Consider the following 8495-nt stretch of genomic DNA (forward strand, 5'->3'; position numbering starts at 1 on the left):
AACCCACAGTTTCACCGCTTCCACCATGAAGCCGACCATGCCATGAATGAATGTACAAATACCAACACATATGCAATTAAGATCATCTCTACCATCTTAACGTTCCACATATCACCATAATTCAACTCTATGAATTATCCACCAATGGTACATATACACATTCATAACAATATATCATTCACAAATATAGGCTAATTATCAAATACACACACATAGATTTCATTCCAAATGAATACAACTTTTAAAATCTCAATTTTTCATTTTGCACAGCAAGTAACCGGTTAACGCTCGGAGGGTAACCGGTTAACACAAAACAGAATGCAATTTCCTGCGTAGATTTTTAGCAAGTAACCGGTTAACACTCAGAGGGTAACCAGTTAACACAAAACAGAATCAACTTCTGGGCAGGTTTTTAGCAAGTAACCGGTTAACGCTCGGAGGGTAACCGGTTAACGCAAAACAGAATGCAGAATTTTCTGCGTTTTTCATCGTTGGAGGACTTTCGGACCTCCGATTTCGATTCCGTAAAAAGCCAAACGCTCAGAAAATTATAACTCATAGAATACTCTAAGTGTATAAAGTTAATTTATAGTTTTAACACAATTAAATCACCACAAATCACGAATACTCATCAAAACCTAACAATTTCAAACAACCATACAAAATTAGGGATTTTAACCTAAACATACTTCTACCCATTGACCCAATCATACTAACCCATAATAATAAGGATTCTCCCCCTTACCTCTTCAATTTTCTGGAAACCCTAGCTTCTCTCTTGTTCTTCCCCTCTTCTCCTTATTTTTCCTCTTCTCTTTCTCTATTGTCGTCAAATGATCAAATGAATCCTACTTCTTACTCTCCTCACCTTTTATATACTAGTATTCTATTTGGGCTTAAAGAATGATACCTCTAATTTAATTATTAGGCCCAATAATACCTAGTATTATAATATCTCTATTTAATTCAAATAAATTAAACCAACACAATCTACACACCAAGTTAATTAATATAATCAATTATTCAATTATATCTCATATCAACTAACTAATTAATTAACAGACCAAATCAATTAATATAATCAATTATTATACTACCTAACAACCAATTAATTACTTAACAATCCCAATAAATAAATTAAAATATAATAATAATAATATAAGAAATAATTACTAAAATTGGGTTGTTACAACCTTCGCACTACGTCCTAAAATAGGCCAAGATGGGCTAGGTAATCTAAGGTCCTTGGCTTCTAAGGTATATATTGGAAAGAGTAATGCCAAACCACGACTACCCGTGTGACATTATTGATCCCAACAAGACCTCCACCAAGTGAATGGGCTTGCAAGTCAACTTACTAAGGAATAACTCCACACAAGTCAACAAGACTATGTCATTCTCCTATCATAAGTGCACTCGAGTTCGGGTATAAAACTCATTTCACAAGAGACCACCAAGCACACAAGCAATTAATATATCAAGCAAATCATACATTACAAACAATACAATCATCCCAAATTTGCACAAAAATATGTCACAAATAAATATAAACATACAATACAACAAACAAAAAGTAGGCTAAACCCACTAGGAAAGACCTCCTTCCCCAGCAGAGTTGCCACTTTTCTGTAGCGGGGTATTCGTTACCTTATGATTTATTGACTAAATCAAAAGTAAGCATACAATTCGAGTCGCCACCGCACTTCTATTTATCCAAAGGAAAGGTTAGAAAGCGAACAAAAACCAAGTAAGAAGTTTTATCAAATCAAAAACTAATAAAAATGTCAAAGATCTGGGTAAGGGGGTTGGTTATGCAATGGGAAGGTTTTAAGCACCCAAAACATCCTTAGTACTCTAAGGGAGCCCTTTTTGCAAGTGTGTATTGTAGGTTGGTATTTGTGAAAATATTTGTCCAAACAAGATTAGGGAGATGAGAAAAGAATATACATATTTACAATTTTGTTGTTTGAATGGATGAACCCATTGCATACGTACCATCACAAAGGTAGGATCAAAACCTCGTAGTTCGGGGTAAAAATCTCAAAAGATTGGTGAATTGATTTGATCAAAAGCCTTAAGGTCTTTTGTTATCAAAGGGAGAAAACTCAATCTAAACCAACAATCCACCATGTGAGGAGACCTTCAACACACTAGTGAGGGATCCACCCTATAATAAGTATGGAAGACTTATAGTCCAATCACTAAGGATAAGGTGAAGTTTACATCAACCACTATGATAACTCAAACCTAATGACTAATGTTTATGAAAAAAAGTTTTAACAAAGGTGGCCATTGGAACCACAAAAACAACTTGAGTGAGTTGTATTTACAAGTTAGAAGTATTCACAAAATGAGGTCAAAGTTGGCTTAAGGTTCATTCATGATGAGTATTAATGAAAAGAGTTTGAAAAATCAAAGGCATAAGGCCTAGGTTTCTAATTTGAAAACAATGTCAATGTTTGCACAAAATGAGTTTGGCTTGGGTTAGAGTGGAGAGAAGAAGAGAAGGGCTAGACCTAAACATGCAAAGATAAGAGAAGAGATAAAACCCTTGGAGTTCCCTTTCTTGAGATCATAAAGATGATTCAAGATGCTCCTTTCCTTTGGAGTTAGCAATTCAACTCAAGCAATCAAAACAAATATTATATTCAAGCTCCTAGGATCTCCATTTGACTTGTCTCTCTTAACTTGGTTATTCATGACAATGGTCCTTCTTACTATCTCAAGTTTGGAATCCCTATCACACAAGAACAAACAATAAAAAAGGTTCACAACACAATAAGAGAAATGGACAAAGAATGAGTTTAGATTATGGGTCCATTGAAGTCAACTTTTAAGATTTAGCATTCTAAAGGCATGAGGCCTAGTTTCTCTTCAACAAGTTTAACATTCTAAAGGCATGAGGCCTAGTTTCTCTTGAACTCCTTTAAGCATAGGTAAGGTCCTAATTCTAAGTCCTTTCTCCTTTTTGCATTGGGTTCACACAAACAAAGACAAAACAAACACAAAGCAACAATATATTTATATACAATAATGAGCTCAAATGAGCAAAGGAAAATGACATAAACATAAAATATGTGCTCAAGTGAGCAAAGGGAAAAGCAATATGAATAAATGAGCAAGAAACTAAATTGCATTAAAGTAAATTGCAAGAATTAAATGCTTGAATTAAAGTTAGTAGTTAATGGTTAATGTTAGTGTGTCATAAGATAATTTAGCGCTATGTTAAGCAATCGTAAGTGGACTAATGTAGTAGTCACACCTATCTGAGGCCGGTCAATAAAACTATAGGCAAATAAACACAAGTTAGAGATCATGACTAGTAAGCCAAGTTCCTATAACTTGCCATGCCAAAAGAAAAGAAGGAAAGCCTTGTATGGATTTTAGGTTTTTTGCTTGACCAAGAAGCAACCTATCTTGGACACAAAGCAACTCACTTGATCTTTGATCAAGTTGAGTTTGATTTGGATCAAAGAATGTTAAGCCTCTCATATGTCAAGACTAACCACAAATCATTAACTCATTGGCTAAAAGAAGAAGAAGAAGAAAAGAGAGGAAGATGAAATGAACAAAATGAGAATTCAAATGACATAATCAAAACACAATGATCAAATGTGAATGAAATCCTTATCAACCAATGTAAAACAGAAGAGAAATGAAGTTTAGAGGTCAACAAAGTCAAACATATTTTTTTGGTATTTTTTTTTTGGAATTAAAATAATACAAAATTAAAATGATTAAAATATGGTCACACCTCAAATTCAATTCAAATCAACTTAGACAAGTCCAATTGAATCATCATAGGTCTAACATGGCCAAACATGGTTTGACAAATTTTCTCAACATTTTTTGAAAACAGAAATTATTTTAAAATCAATTAAAAGCAATAAAATATAACACAAATGAATTAAAATCTCAAATAAATCTCAAATCAATTAAGAAATTGAAGAGAATATTTTCATAGACTTATCATGATCCATATGTGTTAAGAAAATATTTTTGGAATTTTTGGATATCAAAAAGTATTTAAAATGAATTAAAAACTATTAAAAACAAAATAATTCACAAAAAATATTAAATGGAATCACAAAAATAATTAAAAATCAGATTATGAAACTAGATTTTTCAAGAAAATTTTTAGTGTTGGTATCATATTTTTGTGATTCCAAATAAAATAGTCATGAATTTTTGAAATAAAAAGGAATAAAAGAAGTTAAAACTGAAATTGGAAAATGCCAAAAATCCACGGCGCTTGGATTAACCTCATTAATTGACGTGGACAAATCCAAAAGATCAGAAGCGCTGGCATACCATAGTCATGAGTCAAGCGCGCCACAAACTGAATTAAAAAAAGTCAATAGAATGCATGGCCAAGATTAGATCGTGTGAGCCTCATCTAAGGGCACAGACTCATCCACGTGGGGACGGTGGTGGAAACCATCGTCTTCTCCGGTGGACCAACTAATTTCGGCCACCAGTTGCAGGTTTTTGAACCTTAACCAAAACACACGAGCCAGGTACCAAAATGAAGCTAGGGTGATGTACATTGATGATACTGAATTTCACTGTATTTTCGACTCCGATTTCACATGCATTTTAGTTGTTTTATTATGATTTTGTTATGTTATTACTATGTTTTTCTTTGTTTTCAGGTTTTCAGTCTAATCAGAGCCCCGGTCGAGAAAAGGAGTGAAAATAAGCTAAAAAGACTAAAAATCAGCATTTTGCCCATGTGGCTCCCACTGTGGCTGGCACCATGGGTCCAGCCATGACGTGTCATAGTTCAACTTCTCCTCAACTGCCACGCCTCCCACTATCTCTACTTGGGCCCCACAATTTACCCTAATGGCGGGCGCCATGGTGTTGTGGCGGGCGCCACAAGAAGAAAGAAGTTTCCCTCCCAAATTCAAACTGAAGGGCATCCTTGTCATTTCTATTATTTTCCTTCCTTATAAATAGATACTCGATTTCATTTGTTTCATCATCCAAACTTAGAACAAACTTAGTTGTAATTAGGCATATATTCAATATTGTAAAAGTGGCAATCACTTCACATTGGAGTGTTGCCACAACTGTGTAATCGAGTCTGTAATCGAGTTTGGAGCACGTTGGAAGGAAGTTAATCCTGTCGCAATTTTCATTTCCGTTTCACACTTTATTCAACCCTCCGATTGGAGAAGGTTTTATTGCTTTACCTTTGTCTACTTTACTTTCCCGCACTGTCTTTACTTTATTTATTTTCTCGCACTCGCATTACTTTTATTTATTTCCCGCACTCGCACTACTTTCGTTTATTTCTCGCACTCGCACTAATTTTATTTATTTTCCGCACTCACACTACTTTTATTTATTTTCCGCACTCGCACTAATTTCATTTATTTCTCGCACTCGCACTACTTTCTTTTATTTTTCGCACTCACACTACTTTTATTTACTTTCCGCACTCGCACTACTTTTATTTAAATTAAAATGCACCTTTACTTTACCATGTCTAGCTAAACCTATAAAGGTTAGAATGTAAGGATCGTAATTGAACCGATAATCCGTGCAATTGTTCATAGAAACACTTAAGGGCTATTTTGACTTTCAACTTAAGTTTTCCCGCACTTAATTTCCGTTGGGTAAGATCGAAATCCGTCCAACGTCCTTTTAAACTTAGTTGTTTTTAGCTATTTCAAAAACAGCGAAAGCGCTTTGTTTAGTTCATTAGGAGTTTTTAACTTAAAAAAAAAGTGATTTTAAAACTATTTTCGGACGCGTTTATAAGTTTAGAGTCTGGTTCGTGAGAACCTCTTTTTGTTAAGAAATCCAGGTCAAAATACTTTTCAACTTAGTCAAGATACTATATTTCTTAAAAATAGGTTTACTACTCTAACGCAATGCGCGCCTTTTTATAAGTGACAATAAGAGGGTTTGATTATGGAGTACAAGTCGGTTCTGAATACGCGAAAGCGACAGTTCCCATTCAATTGGTTCTTTTCAAAGTAGGAAACACTGCCCATAAGTAATTCTATTAGCAAGTACTTGGATTATTAATTGATTGTGTGAATTACATTCGAACCTGTCTTTATTAATTGAATTTTATTTAATACTTTATTTTTCATTGTATACTCTAAAAAACCCCTATTTCGATCACCTTAGATAAACACTGTAACAATAGATAACGATAGATTGACACTTGGTCTCTGTGGATTCAACAATCTTTTATATTACTCTGACGCGTTCGTATACTTGCGAAAAGCACGCATCAAGTTTTTGGCGCCGTTGCCGGGGACCAATTTCGTCAAATTTCGTACCCTGTTGTTATATCGTTTAGACTTAGGTTGTTACCTGCCGGTCAATGCGAAGAACTCACAGCACCGGAAGCTTAGTATACCCTCTGGTGGAACCTGAACGTTACGCTCGCGCACGTTTATTTTTCCATAGAATTATGAGAGCTATGGCCGAAGATCAAAATCATAGACCTCTTACGGATTTCGCCCAACCATCCAACGAAGAACCTAGTTCTAGTATAGTAAACCCAACTATCCCAGCTAATAATTTTGAACTTAAACCCTCCCTGTTGCAACTAGTGCAACAGAGACAATTCGCAGGTCTCGCTACTGAGAACCCAAACCAACATTTAAAAATCTTTCTCCAATTAGCAGACACTTTTAAAACCAATGGAGCTTCTGCTGAGGCAATCCGTTTAAGATTATTCCCTTTCTCCCTCAAAGATAAAGCCCTATCATGGTTAGATTCCCTTCCACCCAATTCCATTACGACTTGGGACTACCTTAGAAAGTATTCCTTGCTAGATACTTTCCCCCTAGTAAGACCTCCGTTCTTCGAAACCATATAACAAGATTTACCCAGAACCAGGGAGAATCGTTGTTCGAAGCTTGGGAGAGATATAAAGAGCTGTTAAGAGCATGCCCACATCATGGCTTAGAAAATTGGTTAATCATTCAGACCTTCTATAATGGACTTCACTATAACACTAAGATGACCATCGACGCTGCCGCAGGCGGTGCACTGATGAACAAACCTTACCCTGAAGCTAGTGCCCTCATCGAAGATATGGCTTAAAACCATCAATCATGGGGAGTTAAACGAGCGACAGTTGAGAAGATGGAAGCCCAAGGAGGAGTGCATGAGTTAAGCTCTATAGACATGATGCAAGCTAAAATGGATGCATTAGCCCTCAAGGTGGAGCATATGTGCATAAACCCGAATGCTGCAGCTGCAATTTCGTCGGATTGTGAGATATGTGGAACCAAAGGACACCAATCTGCAAAATGCAGTCTCTTAAACGAAACCCACTCTGAGCAAGTGAACTACACCCAAGGGAACCCATATTCGAATACCTATAACCCTGGATGGAGGAATTACCCGAACTTCTCCTATAAGAATAATAACCCTATCCAAAATAATGCACCTCCGAGACAAACAGGTTACTAAGCCCCAAGACCAAATCAACCTATGCAACCCGTACCACCAAAGTCGAGCCTTGAGAAAATTATGGAAAATTTTATCACTGCTTAAACCCAACAAAACAAAGAGTTCATGAACCAAAAAATTCACGTTAACGAACTGATTACCCAGTTAGGAACCAAGGTTGACCAAATAGTTACTCACACCAAGATGCTTGAAACCCAGATCTCTCAGGTAGCTTTAAACCAAGCCCCCCAGACCACACCTGGAGGACAGTTCCCTGGACAACCTCAACCGAGTCCGAGAGGGCAAGCCAATGTCGTTACCCTACGAAGTGGGAACGCTTATGATGAGCCACCAAACCCAAGATTGAGCGAACCCAAAACTTCTAAGGAATATACCGAACCCACGGACAAAGTAAAGGAACCAGAGGAATCTGAAAAACAGGAAGGTCAAGAAAAAGGAGAAGAACCTAAAGATAAAAGTTATATACCACCCCCGCCATATAAACCACCGATACCATATCCACAAAGATTCAAATAAACCCAGATCAATAACCAATATTAGAAATTTATTAAGGTTATAGAAAAACATCACGTAGAAATCCCTTTCACAGAAGCCATCACCCAAATACCTTCTTATGAAAAGTTTCTTAAAGACATCCTTACCAACAAACATAGACTCGACGATCCGAAGCCCTTGGAATGCAATTCTACTTCCGAGAATAAGTTAGCCAAAAAGGATAAAGATCCTGGAAATTTCTCCATTGCTTGTCTTTTGGGAAGTCATGTCATCGAAAAAACTTTTCTAGACTTAGGAGCTAGTGTGAGCTTAATACCTTTAGCAGTTTGTGAGAGGTTAAACATAGGAGAATTACAGCCTACTAAGATGTCACTTCAGTTAGCCGATAGATCTGTTAAATATCCGATAGGCATATTAGAAGATGTCCCTATTAGGATAGGTCAGTTATTTATCCCTACTGATTTTGTTGTCATGGACATTAAAGAGGACAATGATATACCAATCCTTCTAGGTAGACCGTTCTTATCAACTGTAGGAGCCATATTAAATGTCAAGAGAGG

General features: G+C 36.2%; 1 non-coding gene across 1 annotated transcript; it reads right to left on the reverse strand.

Annotated features, from left to right (window-relative positions):
- Positions 1–6822: 6822 nt before the first annotated feature.
- On the reverse strand, positions 6823–6929 carry LOC127133518 (small nucleolar RNA R71). Its single transcript, XR_007807485.1, has one exon. It is a non-coding gene; the product is annotated as a small nucleolar RNA R71 (small nucleolar RNA).
- Positions 6930–8495: the final 1566 nt, after the last annotated feature.

The sequence above is a fragment of the Lathyrus oleraceus genome, chromosome 3 (assembly GCF_024323335.1).
Source record: "Lathyrus oleraceus cultivar Zhongwan6 chromosome 3, CAAS_Psat_ZW6_1.0, whole genome shotgun sequence".
Taxonomy (NCBI): domain Eukaryota; kingdom Viridiplantae; phylum Streptophyta; class Magnoliopsida; order Fabales; family Fabaceae; genus Lathyrus; species Lathyrus oleraceus.